This window comes from Sus scrofa, chromosome 18 (genome assembly GCF_000003025.6).
Source record: "Sus scrofa isolate TJ Tabasco breed Duroc chromosome 18, Sscrofa11.1, whole genome shotgun sequence".
Classification (NCBI taxonomy): Eukaryota; Metazoa; Chordata; class Mammalia; order Artiodactyla; family Suidae; genus Sus; species Sus scrofa.
In genome coordinates, this window is record NC_010460.4 from 36,563,099 (window position 1) to 36,578,707 (window position 15,609).

Below are 15,609 nucleotides of genomic sequence, written 5' to 3' on the forward strand. Positions count from 1 at the left end.
AGTAGATCTGAGTTAGAATACCAAGAATTCTATTTTAGATATGCTGAGTAGAGCTGAATCTACGAATCTGAAGTTTAGGAGAGAGATCCAGTCTAGAGACAGAAAGCTGGAAGCGGAAGGTATACTGACGACTTTTACACCATGAAAAGACGACATGAAAGTAATGAGTATAACAGGAAGAGAAGAGATGACAGGGAAGAAGAAAGTTTGTTCCCTGGTGGGAATTACTAAATGGAAAGCAAAAAATCCATAATAGGAGTAGAAGAGAAGAATTTCTGAAGAAGTATTTTTCAATGCTCTGAGTGATGTGATCCAGAGTATGGTGGAGGGGTTGGCTTTAGAAGGGAATACGAAAAGTTTATTGTTGCTGGTGGGCTCATGGAAAGGCAGAGAAAGTGGAGTTGCTGCTATAGGAAGATGATGGGAAACTGGGAAGTTCGTTTCGGATCACTTCAGTTTTCTCAATGAAGAAAGACTGCCAGCTATAAATGAGTACAGATGCATTTATCTTTGTACCTTTTTTTTTTTTTTTTCCATCCCAGGTGAATTTTCTAACTACCCCAATGCTATAGCCACAATTTTTATGTCATTTTTCCAGGTGGCAAACAAACACAGAGACATCAATGAGCATTCTGGGACTTTTAGGCTCTTACTCCTTCGGATGCATTACTATGAGAATTAGATGTGTTAATCATGGGTATTCTAACTTTATGATCAACATCTAACTTTAATCTAGAGATTCCTAATGTTTATAACAAAGACAAGCAAGGTAATACCATACACACATGCTTTACATTTTTAATGTCATGACTCCCTTTCAAGTCATTCTTCTAATAAATTTTCTCTACTCTCCATAGTAGTGCCAATGAATGGGACATTAGTCCTAACATTGTTCATGGTTTAGAATAAAGTTTTTAAAAGTTAGTGTTTTCCACAAAAGTTTGTTCTTTTATTAAAGGTATTTCTAGCCTAGAATTTGCAAAGAGTGTTACATAGAATTCTTCTTTTACTTAATTGGTCCAGAGAGAAAAACGGTTTTTTGACTTTTCATTATAGCTGGTTTACAGTGTTCTGCCAATTTTCCCAGTTACACATACATGTACACATTCTTTTTTCTCACATTATCATGCTCCATCATAAGTGACTAGACATAGTTCCCAGTGCTGCACAGCTGGATCTCATTTCTAATCTATCCCGAAGGCAATAATCTGCATCTATTAACCCCAAGTTCCCAGTCCATCCTGTTCACTCCCCCTCCCCTTTGGCAACCATGAGTCTATGTTCCAAATCCATGATTTTCTTTTCTATGGCAAGGTTCATTTGTGCTGTATATAAGATTCCAAATATAAGTGATATCGTATGGTATTTGTCTTTCTCTTTCTGACTTACTTAGTATGAGTCTCTAGTTCCATCCATGCTGCTGCAAATGGCATTATGTCATTCTTCTTTATGGCTGAGGAGAATTCCATTGTGTATATATACCACATCTTCCTAATCCAATCGTCTGTCAAAGGACATTTAGGTTGTTTCCATGTCTTGGCTGTTGTGAACATGTGGATGCATATGTCTTTTTCAAGGAAAGTTTTGTCTGGATATATGCCCAAGAGTGGGATTGCTGGGTCATATGGTAGTTCTATGAAGAGTTTTCTAAGGTACCTCCACACTGTTCTCCATAGTGGTTGTACCAGCAGTGCAGGGGGATTCTCTTTTCTCCACACCCCCTCCACCATTTGTTATTTGGGGACTTATTAATGATGGCCATTCTGACTGGTGTGAGATGGTATCTCATGGTAGTTTTGATCTGCATTTAACTAATAATCAGTCATGTTGAGCATTGTTTCAAGTGCTTATTGGCCATCTGCATATCTTCCTTGGAGAAATGTCTATTCAGGTCTTTTGCCCATTTTTCAACTGGGTTGTGGGCTTTTTTGCTGTTAAGTTGTAGAAGTTGTTTGTGTATTTTAGAGATTAGGCCTATGTCAGTTTCATCATTTGAAACTATTTTCTCCTATTCTGTAAGTTATCTTTTTGTTTTCTTTTGGGTTTCCTTTGCTGTGCAAAAGCTTGTCAGTTTGATTGGTCCCATGGATTTATTTTTGCTTTTATTTCTGTTGCTTTGGGAGACTGACATGAGAAAACATCTTTAAGGTCGATGTCAGAGAATGTTCTGCCTATGTTCTCCTCCAGGAGTTTGATGGTGTCTTGACTTACATGTAAGTCTTTAAGCCAACTGGAGTTTATTTTGGTGCATGGTGTGAGGGTGTGTTCTAGTGTCACTGATGTGCATGTAGCTGTCCAGGTCTCCCAGAAATACTTGCTGAAAAGACTGTCTTTTTCCCATTTTGTGTTCTTGCTTCGTTTGTCAAAGATTAACTTACCATAGGTGCCTGGGTTTATTTCTGGGTTCTCTATTCTGTTCCATTGGTCTGTACGTCTGTTTTTAGTACCAGTACCACACTGTGTTGATGACTGTGGCTTTGTAATATTGCCTGAAGCCTGGGAGAGTTATGCTTCCTGCTTCGTTTTTGTTCCTCAGAATTGCTTTGGCAATTCTGGGTCTTTTGTGGTTCCATATGAATTTTTGGATTGTTTGTTCTAGTTCTGTGAAAAATGTCATGGGTAGTTTGGTATGGATTGCACTGAATCTGTAGATTGTTTTGGGTAGTATGGCCATTTTTACAATATTAATTTTTCCAACCCAGGAGCATGAAATATCTTTCCATTTCTTTACATCCTCTTTAATTTCCTTGATTAATGTTTTATAGTTCTCGGCATATAAGTCCTTTACCCCCTTGGTCAGGTGTATTCCCAGGTTTTATTTTCTTGGGTGCAATTTTGAAAGGTAATTGCTTTTTTGTGTTCCTTTTCTAATATTTCATTGTTAGTAAACAGAAATGTGACTGATTTGGAGATGTTAATGATCACAGATTTTAGAAATGATGCACTTATCTGCTTCTTGGAGCTATCCAGTGTAAAATTAGCATGTTAAAGACTCTGAGCAGTTTTTAGTCTTTAGTCCTAGTGTTTCCCACCCCTGACTATAGAATCCTTATTTTCGTTGAACAGACGCATAGCATATTTTAGGAAAAACTAGTATATAGCTATTCCTTTTTCAAAAATATAGCATTACTTAATAAAATCATTAGGCATATTCATTTTTGGTATTATTCCAATATTTAAGAAAATTAGGAGTTCCCATCATGGCTCAGTGGTTAACAAATCCGACTAGGAACCATGAGGTTGTGGGTTCAATCCCTGGCGTCGCTCAGCAGGTTAAGGATTTGGCATTGCTGTGACCTGTGCTGTAGGTCACAGATGCGGCTTGGATCCTGCACTGCTGTGGCTATGGTGAAGGCCGGTGGCTACAGCTCTGATTAGACCCCTAGCCTGGGAACCTCCATATGCAGTGGGTGCAGCCTTAGAAAAGACAAAAAAGAAAAAAAAAAGAAGGAAAAGAAAATGTGACTAATATATTACTGCAGCATAGACTCTGCCAACTAACATAATACCTACTTCTACTGACACAGAGAAAGGAACAGAGGTGAATGAATCAAAACCATCTGTGAAAAGCAAAGAAAAATGTTTTTCTCATCTGTTATATCTAAAATCTATGTGGGTCTATATTCCTGTTCTGTGTATCAGAAAATGAGAATCAGTATTATCTAAATGATAAGAATGAATACAAATAACCAAATAATATGCATAAGCAAACACCAGTTCATTCCACTTCTAATTATGAAATATGTAATACAATGTGGAAAATGCTAAGTAAAACTCATTTAAAACAAGAAAATGTGGCTCTTCTTTTAAATAATTACTTAAGTATTAATACATTTAGTTGTAAGCAAAAGTAAATTGTGAAATGGCAGAAAATTTTAATGACTTCTCCCTAATATGTGTAATGAATCATGTAATTCTTCAAGTGATTATTGTGTGACATTATATTTAAATAATAGGAAATTAAGGTCAAAAAATTAAATAGTTGAAAGTCTTTTATTTAAACTGCTAATTTAGTGAGTGATGAATACATAATGTATCATAACCCCAAAGAAAGACTACCAGGAGGAATCCTTGGGTTGTCAGCAGCATAGATTGATAAGGGAAATGCGAAAACAATGAGTTGGCAGGGCCAAGGCTGAGGGAAATAATCCAGGTGTAGATTTGACTTGCTACAGGCCAGCAGTTAAAAATTCAAAGTCAGTATTCAAATAAATGGTGAAAACTGACGTTTGACTGAGGCAGGATGGAACAGAACAGACAAGGGTGGATGCAAAATATCTGATCAGATAAATGGGTCATGGCAGCAACCAATCATCACAGGATAAAGAACCGTCTTGACTCTGAAGGAGACTCAGATCTCAAATTTAGTAAACATAATTTAGCAAAGAATTTCCCTCTTAAAATGCCTACATAATGATAAACTACTCAAAGATATTTTGATATGTAGATATTAGATAGGTGGCTGGGCCTACTTAACTACCTCAATGACTATATCCTAATAGACATGTAAGGTATGGAATTCAATGTTGTACCTAGAAAAATCACAAATTATTGTATTATGGAACTTCAGGGTCTGTTCCCAAATAACTGAAACCATAAACATTAAACATACCAATGCCAAGAGTCTATAGTACTTAAGGGGAAGTTGGTTCCTACCTCAAACAAAATCTGTCATCATTTGGGGATACAAAGAGAACAGCCCAATCCTCTTCAGAAACATCTAATGGTGAAGAATAAATCATAAAGGAAGTAAAACATTCAAGACCACTTAAGCCTTTTTTTTTTTCTGTCTTTTTGTCATTTCTTGGGCTGCTGCTGCGGCAATATGGAAGTTCCCAGGCTAGGGGTCTAATCAGAGCTGTAGCCGCCAGCCTACTCAAGAGCCACAGCAACCCAAGATCTGAGCCCATCTGCGACCTACACACAGCTCATGGTAACACCGGATCCTTAACCTGCTGAGCGAGGCCAGGAATCGAACCTGCAACCTTCCAAATCCAACCTGCAAATCCAACACGGTTCCTAGTTGGATTTGTTAACCACTGAGCCACGACAGGAACTCCAAGTTTTTTTTTTTTTTTTTGTAAGTTTAAATACTCAACTGTTTGTAACCTCCTAAGTCCTCACTAATAGAGCACCTTTTCCCTCTAGTTTTCGAGGAGAAAAGCCCAAATCAACCATGGTGGTCATATTCTCCTTAATGACTGGTTTGGGTGTGTACATGTAACAGCATGGAACATTTCTAGCCAATGAGATGGGAGGGAAAGTTTTTTGAGGGCATTTCAGAGAAGGTTTCATGGCTGGTAACAGCCATCAGGATGAAGCCAACAGAGATCAAAGCCAAGACAGCTACAAAGAAGCAAAACCAGATTCCTGGCAAACACCACTCCTGGAGCTGCCTGACCTCAGACTCCTTGTTTAAGAAAAGAATAAGCTTTGTATTGCTTGAGTAAGTTTTACTTAGGGTTTTTTATGTTAGTTGCAGACATTTTAACAAATACATCAGTTTTTTTTTTTTTCTTTAAAAACATACTAGGGCAGGAAAAATGCATTCGCAAACATAAATTCAAACATAATGGGTTGATGTAAAATGAAAACTATGTCTTTCCTGGCCCCCTAGTCCTGCTCTTCAGGAATTACTATGTTATCAGTGTCTATTAGCAGATCTTCAGGTAGTTGTCATTAAAACTGAAAATGACAAACCTAAATCACTTGTCTTTAATATATCAATTTTAGAGAGAATGAACTGATTGCCTATCATGAAAGATGATAGAATTAATACACAAAGCCTTTTCCTCTCCTTTCTTCTTCCATTTCCCAATGTGAGGTACATTTTACACCACTATCCAATAAATATATCTTTTGTGTGCTATTTCAGATTGATTGAAAAACATTTATAATACAATTATATAAACAATTTGTTGTAAATTAGGTAATAAAAGAAACAATATCTTTGCTTTCCAAATGAAAAATTCCTAAGTGTCAGATTCTAATGTATGCTCTCAATTTTCTAGCTTTCTTTCTTTATAAGGGTATATATTCAGCTGCCATTGTCTTATTTCCCATGTTGTAACTTTCCTATACATTGTAATTTAGAGTAAAAACCAGTTAATTTTTTTCATAAAGGGTATGGGGGTAGTAACCGAGTTTCTGCATTTCCAAAGTGTCTTTATTTTGGGTTCACTTTCTATTAATAATCTATCTGGTTACAAAGTTCTAAGTTCAAAAGTGTCTTTCCCTCAGATCTTTGAAGACATTACTGCATTCAACTTCAGCATCTGGTATTATTTTCCAAATGTCTGTTAAACTAATTCTTGCTACTTCATAGGGAAACTTTTCACTCTACTTCCCCCACTAAATACTGCTCATTTTTCTGCAACTCTTTGTAATAAAAATCTACACACTACTCTTTCAGACTTGCTCTCTTTGGTTCCTCTCTTTCCATTCTCATCCCCCCTCCCTCTCACCCTTTTGTAATAATTTATTTTTTGGTGTGGTTAGGGTTGGGAGAGAAAAGAATCCTTTATGTTCCCCCACAAGATGAGTCCATCTTGCCAGCATTTTACTGTAAACTTTATCATAAAAGTTCACATTAGGAATAAGAACAGTCATTTTTTAAATTTATGCATATTTGTAGAGTAAAAAAAGAATAAATGATTTTTGAAAGACTGTGACAAATTATTCACGTATATTATCATTTTGATCTGTTTCCAAGTACCCCATTATTTTGTAGACACAGCCAAAGGATATTTCAACAAGCAAAGACTGTATAGGGATGTGTGTGTGCATGTGCAATTATTTCATTCCTGTCAGAACCTGTTTGATATCACAAGCTCCTAATACTAGTCTAATTAGTCAACAGATGAGACTATAAGAATCATTTGCTCTTTATCCTAATAATCACACTTTGACTCTTCTGTTCTCAAATAGTGTCTTATTAAAATACAATATAGAAACAACAGTGACTAGCTTTTATTTTCATGGGAGAATAATAAAAGAGTTTTTTCATTTACATAAACTATACTGTCACAATTTGCTCGATGATGGCTTTTATAGGTACAAAATAGTTCTAAAAAAACAATGTTATTTAAATAGAGTAGTGACCAAAACAAGGAAAGCATGTTGATGAAATAAAAGATAGATTAGATAAAAACATAATGGGTCTGATGGCTATCTTTTTCAGGTCATATTTAATTCAGACACACAGATGAAAGAGAAAAAGACAGGGAAGGGGATAAAGGGAACTCAAGGGTAATATATGCTACCATCCTTGTTCTACCTCAAGTACTATTTAATATTTGCTCATGTACATGTTCTAAAAATTCATTATGGTTTGTTATTCAGTTTTATTTAGGCCAATATTTACCAAACTTTTGCTGTGGCACTCTTGGATATGGTTCTAAATAAAAATGATTCTATAGTCCAGTAAGTTTTGTAAATAATATCTCTATTGGAGATTCACAACATAGGTTAGGATATTAAGACCTCTGAGAAGCCCAATAAATGGGTATTCAGAGACCCTAATTTCCAATGTGCTGGGGAGGCTTTCCCCTACACCACCAAGTAATGCTACTGACATCAGCTAGGTGCCTTACCATTCAACTCAGTTTTGATACTATCTACCTGGAGCCAAGGACAGATCCCACAGGTTAAAGGTTCCATCCTACAAGACTGACTATTCTTCACTTCAGATGCCAACTGCTAGACCAGGTTTATTACCTGTGCTTCTGACCAACTGGCCAGAGACTAAAGGTTTCTCGAGCTCCCTCCTCAGGTTCTATTATTTTGCTAGAGAGGCTCACAGAACTCAGAGAAACATTTTACTGACTTATTATAAAAGGATATGACTCAGGAACAGCCAGATGGAAAGGACGTATAGAGCACGATAGGTGGAAAGGGCACCAAGCTTCCACGGCTGCCCTCCCCAAACTCCGCATGTTCACCAACCCAGAAGCTCTCCAAACACTCTCCTTTTTTGGTTTTTATAGAGGCTTCATTACATACATAGGAAAGATTAAATTATTGGCCACTGATTACCAAGTCAAAGGCCCGCTCCCTTCTCAAAAGTCTAGGGGTAGGACTGAAAGTGCCAAAGCTCTAACCACTTGATCAATTCTTATCCTTATCCTTGGTCCAAAAGTAGTATCATTAGCAGAACAAGAGACATAGTTACTGCTCTCTCACAAAATTCCGAGAGTTCTAGGAACCAGGTACTGTGAATGAAAGCCAGGTTGCTGACCCTTTAACAACATGGATGTTAGGGTCACTGACCTCCATGCAGGGAAAATCTACTTCTCAAACAGGCAGTTTTATCCGAGGTTCCGAAACCACAGATTCGACCAATATCAGATGATGAAGCACCATAGTTTTAGGTATTTACTGAAAAAAATTTGTGTATAAGTGGACCTGTGCAGTTCAAACTCATGCTGTTCAAGAGTCAAGTGTATATACAAGAAATGTATTTTAATCACCAAAATGACTAAGTATGCATTTCTTATAAATCACAATACTGAACCCCCCCCCATAAAGAAATACTTAACAAGGTTTGAATCAATTTGTATTTCACAAATCTTTTTAAACATTTTTTTCCCCACGACATACTTTTTTTCTTTTTTTTTTTTTTTTTGGTCTTTTTTTTGCTATTTCTTGGGCCGCTCCCGCGGCATATGGAGGTTCCCAGGCTAGGGGTTAAATCAGAGCTGCAGCCACCGGCCTACACCAGAGCCACAGCAACGCTGGATCCGAGCCTCATGGTTCCTAGTCAGATTCGTTAACCACTGCGCCACGACGGGAACTCCCCCACGGTGTACTTATTAACCTCATTCTGAAGAATAAGCTATTTGCTACATGTACAGAGTCATAATTGAAACTCAAACTAAAATATCCATGTTAAAAATTCTGTTCAAAAATGTATTCAACTATAAATTCTTTTACAAATAATTTCTTTAAAAGTGCTTGGTTTTGCTGCCATTGTATTTAAACCTACTCCAATCAGGCACACTCCCACCACTTGACAGAAATTAGTCTTGCTAGGCTTATTTCTGAAGGTTATTGCTAAAAAAAAAAAAAAAAGTCTGTGCAGTCTGCAGAATCAGATTGATCCATAGAAACTAAATGAACACCCTGCAATCAAAATTTACTATGACTGTTCTTATACAACAACTAAATAAAAAAGGGGGAGATGTTGGAGACCACTGAACTGCTGAACTCTGCAGAAAGCAAACTTGGTACATGCAAAAGCACAATAAGCCAAGGAATGCTCCAGATGGCAAAAGCCAGATAAGCATGTCTGATGACGCACAGTTCTAAAGTGCAGGGTCTCCTGTCAAAATAAAATAAGGGGCTTATACATTAACTATGTTGTTCTTTAGGCAGCTGTACTATATCCTAAGATGTACACACCTGTGAATTTTATTGTTAGTAGTCTCCCTAAATCTAAGAGATAGCATTGACACTCCTGATGCCTACTCTTGCTCACTAATCTAAACACATCAATTTCCCTAATAAAAGTCTTGTGGGCTAAAGCCTAAGGGCCTTTGTTCAGAGAAACAGAGTGCCTCCTGGTCCCCCACTTTTAAAATGTTAAAAAAAAAAAAAAAAAAGGTCAGTACTCTGGCTTCATCTTACTGGTCTCAGTGGCAGCATTTTACAAAGCTGATCACTTTCTTCTTTTTTCTTTTGCTTTTTAGGGTGGCACCCGAGGCACATGTAAATTCCCAGGCTAGGTCTCCAGCCTATGCCACAGCCACAGCAACATGGGATTTGAGCTGCATCTTCGACCTACACTACAGGTCATGACTTCCTACTTCTTGATAAAACATTTTTTTTCACCTTCTCCCAAGACACAAAACTCCTAACACACTGGCTGCTGCTCCTCATATATCTCTGTGGTTTCCTCATTTTCTCCTTGTGCTTTTAGAGTACCCGAAGGCTCAGTTCTTGGACTGTTTTTCTACGTATTCTCTTAGTGATTTCATTTGGACTCAGTTTAAACTATCACCTATATTTGACAATTCCAAAATACACACCTTGAACTCAGCGCTCTCTCCAAATCTTAGGCATATCTCCAACTCTATACACATCTCAAAGGTGGTGATACATCCAAGCTGAATCTCCTATCTTCCCTCTTAAATGTCTTCTTCCTATAGCTTTCCCCATCTTAGTTAATAGCAATTTAAAATCATCCTTTTCCCTAGAATAGATTTATAAGGAGATCCTGCTGAATAGCATTGAGAACTATGTCTAGATACTCATGTCGCAACAGAAGAAAGGGTGGGGGAAAAAACTGTAACTGCAATGTATACATCTAAGGATGACCTGACCCCCTTGCTGTACAGTGGGAAAATAAAAAAAAATAAATAAATAAATAAAATAAAATAAAATCATCCTTTTCTCCTTCATGGCTATTACCAATCAGTAAGCAAATCCTACCATCTCCAGTTGCAGAGTATATCTGAAATCCAGCCACTTCCCACCATCTCCACCGCTACCCTCTTGGTACTATGTGTGCACTGCATCTATTTCTCATTCTGGAATAAAAAAAGTCTCCTAACTAGTCTCTCTGTTCCACAGTTGCCCCTCTATAGTCTATTATCAACATGGAAGCCACTATGACCTTCTTAAAATGTATGGAAGGTAAAATCATTTATTTGCTCAAAACTCAGCTCTCACATCACATTCCAATGTTAAATCCTTTAGAAAAGCTGACAAAGCCCTATACAATGTCTTGTCCCTTACCCCACTATTTTTATGAAACCATCTCCAACTATTCTCCCTTGTCAGTGACCTCCTGCTACACTGGCTACTTTGCTGTTTCTAGAACCAGTCACATGTTTCCATCTTCCATATAAATAACTCGAGCCTGTAAATTCACTTTCTCAATGAGGCCTACACAGACCATCCTGTTGAAAACTGCAATACATCTTTGACCCTCCTACCCTCCTAATATCCTTCCTCTGTGATTTTTTTTTTCTTTTTTTTTCTTTTCTTTTTTTTTTTTTTTTTAAGGTAGAGTGTATCACCTGACACAGTAAAATTTAAAAGTAAACAGAAACTGGGAGTCCCGTTTTGGCTCAGCAAGTTAAGAACCCGACTAGTTTCCACGAGGATGTTTGTTTGATTCCTGGCCTCGCTCAGTGGGTTAAGCATCCAGTGTTGCTGAAAGCTGCCACAAAGGTCACAGACAAGGCTTGGATCTGGCATTGCTGTGGCTGTGGTACAGGCTGGCGGCTACGGCTCTGATTCAACCCCTAGCCTGGGAATCTCCATTTGCCGTGGGTGCAGCCCTAAAAAGACCAATAAATAAATAAATAAGCAGAACCCTCAATTAAATAGTCAGTAGACCACAGTGGGGAGCTCTTACACCTTAGGATCACAGCAGAGCCCAAGAAGAGAAAGTTCCTCGCTTTCCTGGCAAGAGCTCAGCCAAGACTGTCACAACTCAGTCAATGAAAAGCCAGGGAATCTTTGTTTAATATGGCCCTTCCAGTTTCCCTTTCCCTTTTATGGAACAATTCTCCTCTCCATTTTTGCTGGGGACTTGCATGTGGCTCACCGTGGTTGCAGACTCTGAGTTGCAATTTTTTGGCTGATCCCAAATAAACCCATTTTTGCTGGAGAAATTATTGGCAGTGTATTTAAGTTGACAGTAATTGACTTAATTATTATGGTTATTGCCCATTTCCTTCCATGGGAATGTAAGCATCTATACCCCACACACCTCATAATGTATTATGAATGACAATAAATAAAACTGCACATCAAATTATCCAGTGTAGTGTAGGCTTGTATCTCTATTCTCCTAGGTTCTTGTCTGAGGATTTCCCCCCAACCTCTAATTAATAAGACAGATTAGCAGGAGAAAAACAAATAAAAGTTTAACAACATGCATACCTCCTGAATTTATGGAAGATAACCAGGAAAACTAAGTAACTCTCGGAAATGGCCAAAACCATCACCTGGGGAAAGACAGGAAAAGATATAAAGATGTTGGGAGTGGGAGACAGTTATAGGAGGTTTTCAGGCAAAGTAAGCAAGGATATAGTTGTTACGCAGATTTAAATCCAAACTTCTCCACTAATACGAATTTCTAGACATTTAGTCATTCTCTTCTTTCTTGTATATATATAGAGAGAAACACTCCTAAAAATAAAGATTTTCTTATAAATGTAAATGTCTCTTACAGAAGGGTATCATCTACTTGGTTTTCTGAGATTCTCCTACGTTTTTGTGTGTTCAATAAACAGCCTAAAATCATCCTTATTCCAAAGAGGCATATTTAAGGGTGGCAAGTTCTGCTTCCCCTCACTGGGTAGTTCAACCATAAGGCAAGGTCTGAAGAGAAATTGGAGAGAGATTTGAGTAGCAAAGCTGAGATGAGGAAAAATCTGAATTTTCTAGAAGAGAGTCAAAATAAGACCTGTGTGGTAGCATGAAAAATAAGACAACAGTCCCCAAATGGAGTCACTTAGGTCACCAAGACTTAAGTAGTTTCAGCTCTCCCAGAAACGGAATCTTAAATCAGTCAGGAACTACCTGATCAGCACTAGCAAGGTAATCTGACTGATAGACCCTCTATTGTCCCCTAAAGTAACCGTGACAAATTTTTTGTTGGTGTAACTTCCTTGTCCTGTTCCTTCCTGTCTGTAAGACTTTCATTTTGTTTAGCTCCTCAGAGCTCCTTTCTATCAGCTAGGTGGAAAGCTACCTGATACATGATACATTGAATACAGCTAGAAAGATGTTTAAAATTTACTCATTTGAATTTTGTTTTTAACAGTAGGGAGGAGTTCCCGTCGTGGCGCAGTGGTTAACGAATCCGACTAGGAACCATGAGGTTGCGGGTTCGGTCCCTGCCCTTGCTTATCGGGTTAATGATCCGGCGTTGCCGTGAGCTGTGGTGTAGGTCGCAGACGCGGCTCGGATCCCGAGTTGCTATGGCTCTGGCATAGGCCGGTGGCTACAGCTCCGATTCGACCCCTAGCCTGGGAACCTCCATATGCGGCGGGAGCGGCCCAAGAAATAGCAACAACAAAACAAAACAAAAACAGAAACAAAACAAAACAAAATAAAACAAACAAACAAAAAAAAGAAAAAACAGTAGGGAATATACATCCTGCGTATCTGCTCTATCTTCCACCAATTTTGGTTGTAGTTGATGTAAGTGTAAACTAAATGTGGATTCATACTGCTTCATCTAATCCTGTTTTACACCATTACCACCTGGATAGAAACCCTGGAGTAAGCAGGTTAGGAATGACATGATTCATTGATGCATGTCAGTAAATGCAGGATAAGATGCTGTGGTTTCCCTTCCTTACCTTTGGTTTTCCTTAAGTGTCTGAATTCCTTGGGCACCTGTATGTGTTTTGAAGGACTACATCGACTTGCACAGATGGCTGAGAAAAGCAGTTTCTTCAGTGGTTATATTATGCATGTGTTATAACTCCTTTTTGAATTGGAGCTATGGTTCCTCGTAAGCTGTTGAAACCAAAAAGGACACTATGGGGCTCCTGGGTAGACAAGCCTTTCTGTGCCCCCAATTTCTTATTTTTAGGGAATAAGCTCCAGCCTCCTTGACCTTGGGAGAGTTGCGAAGCATAGGTTCAAAGAGGTGCTAATCAGGGACTGGAGGGAAAACAAAGACCAGGGAGGAACATCGAAGAAACAATAGTGCAGCCTTGGGGCAGAGTCCCAGTTCCTTCTTCAGGGAACAGACATAGCAATGCCTTTGAGTTCTGCAGAAAAAGAACCCCCAACAAGAGAGCAGGACCACCAGAACCAGTCCTAGGGCCACTAAACACAAACTCTGAAGAAGGAAAGCTAGCATCTACCATGATCCTTATCTGTGGCCATATTCTCTACTCCTAAACTATAAAACCACTTCCTAATCTCTCCCAGGGGAGGACACCGACTTAAGGGCATTAGCCTGCTGTGGCTTCCTTTGTCTGGCAAAGCAATAAAGCTATTTTTTTTTTCTCCTTCGCCCAAAACCGTCTCTGCATTTCTGTTTGGCACTAGTGGACAGAGACTGAGTTTCGGTAACGCTGTCAAGATATTTCAACCTGCAGGGGGGTAAGTATGTGGTCAGCATGCAGAAGTTACTCCTACAAATGCCAAAGAAGGATTTACTCTGAGTGGAGTGTCCCTATTACTCACCAACACCCTCTCACTACCAAGTGAAAATTCACTTCTCTGCTCTACCTTTCTATGGCATCTCAATACCTTCACTGGGGAGCCTGCCCAGGATAATCTCTTTGACCCGAAGAAAAAGCTGTCAACAGTTTACCAAGGGAAGAGAAAAGGGCAAGGGTTCTCAATGCAGTCCTTTAATGAATTAACATAACTGAACTCCAGCCCATTCCTTTGCTTCCCCTGCCCCAACTGCCTAAAATCTGAGAATTCAAAGCTTCCCCAGGATAGCTTAGCTGTGATTCCATGATTTCTCTTAATTCCTTCTGCTTTATACTTTCTTTTATATCAAGTCTTAAAACTTCTAGTTGTCTTATTTCTGGATTATATTTTCTGTCATTGGTATCAACAGGGGAAATAATCGTGACTGATTTTATTCAAGCTGTCACCTGGCAAGAAGGTGCCCAGCATTAACATGAAGAACATAAAAATTTTAGAGATCTACTGCTGTTACCCATCTCTTCTTTATTCTGTTTAGCAATGGTTTCATTTTTCCTTAGAGTGCTTTTTAATTGTTCAACAAAATCCCATTTCAGAAACTAGAATAACTACCCCAGGAGCATACAAATTCTTAATTGATCTTGGACAACTTAAATTTCCATGGAACTAATCTCTGAATTGGATCTGAAACCTATAGCAGAGAAACTGCCTATAATTAGCTGTCAGATGCGGCGTTAACTATATACTAATCTAGAGCACCAAAAGAATGTCATGCCTACCAAGTGCCCTATAGTGTCCAATGCCAAGACATACCCAATTCAGACAGCCTCAAGAATTACAGAAATTGGGTTCAAGAAAAAGATGGTCATGTTATGAATATTACTACTTTATGCAGAAAAAAAGTGATTGATTTCATGTGTTGATTTGTATAAAGAGTGTAGGTTAAGCTATTGTATCGATCATTTCATAACTACAGAAGCTTACCATTCTCCTTGTACATTCAACCCATCCAATTATACAGAAAAAACTTTTATTAAAGAAACTTTTTCTTTTTTGGCCACCCTTCGGCATATGGTGTTCCTGTGTCAGGGATCAGATCAGAGCCGCAATTTTGACCTGCACCACAGCTGTAGCAACACAGGATCCTTTAACCCACTGTGCTGGGCCATGGATGGAACCTGCTTGAATCTGCTACCTGGCATGCAGAGACCCCATCGATTCCGCTGCATCACAGCAGGAACTCCAAAATAACGGTATTTTCAGGAAACCTTTTTTTTTTTTTTTTTTTGGCCACACCTGCGGCATATAGAAGTTCCCTGGTGAGGGATTAAACCCACACCACAGCAGTGGCAATGTCGGATTCTTAACCCACTTTTGTGTTGATTACTAGTCTAATTTCCAGCTACTTATATAGCTATCTACTCACACACATACCTATAGATTACCTATCTTTCTTGATATTTAATTGTACCCTAAGTGTGC